Source organism: Parasteatoda tepidariorum, chromosome 6 (assembly GCF_043381705.1).
Source record: "Parasteatoda tepidariorum isolate YZ-2023 chromosome 6, CAS_Ptep_4.0, whole genome shotgun sequence".
Classification (NCBI taxonomy): Eukaryota; Metazoa; Arthropoda; class Arachnida; order Araneae; family Theridiidae; genus Parasteatoda; species Parasteatoda tepidariorum.
The window spans coordinates 25,803,826-25,804,583 of NC_092209.1; positions in this window are offsets into that span (position 1 = coordinate 25,803,826).

Genomic DNA, 758 nt, shown 5'->3' on the forward strand with positions numbered 1-758 from the left:
GTGCCACTGGCCCGGTATCCCTACACTGATGTTTTTTTAAGGTTCAGTGCCACTGCCCGGTATACATTTGCCCGGTATACCCTACACTGATGTTTTTTTAAGGTCAAGTGCCACTGCCCGGTATACATTTGCCCGATACTCCAAACACTGATGTTTGTTCTAATCTATCGTCCGTAAGTATTAAAGTATCGAATAATTGTAATTATATCCACGACTAAATTAATATTAAATCGGATGTAATAAATATTTCGGACATTCACCAAAGTGATTAATTTGATTGTCAACATTCACCGGTGAAAGTCAACAACCACTGATTTCGGTCATTTACAGCAACATACACATCATTTACATAATAACCTCATCAGGACGATTATTTCATACTTTGTCTAAATAGCATCCAGCATTTCAAAAAATAAAAATAATTGGTTTTGTTGACGATGATCTCGTAAGGTGATAAAGAATCATGCATAGTACAGTTAAGGAAGATATTAACCTCGAAGGAAAAGTGGATGAATACCCCAAGGAACCGTGGACAACAGCTAGCCAGTGGTTACCAAATGGCGGCCCAAGGGCCATATCCGGCCCGCCAGGCCTTTTTTTGTGGCCCGCGGACTAAAATATATTAGTTGTCATTTTTTGAGGAGAATTTTCGTAAAAAATATATATGGATTTAAAATACTTTTCTCCGCTAAAAAAAAACCCTAATTTCTTCGTTTCTGTGAAATTTAACATACCAACGGTGCAAAAAAAAAAAAAAT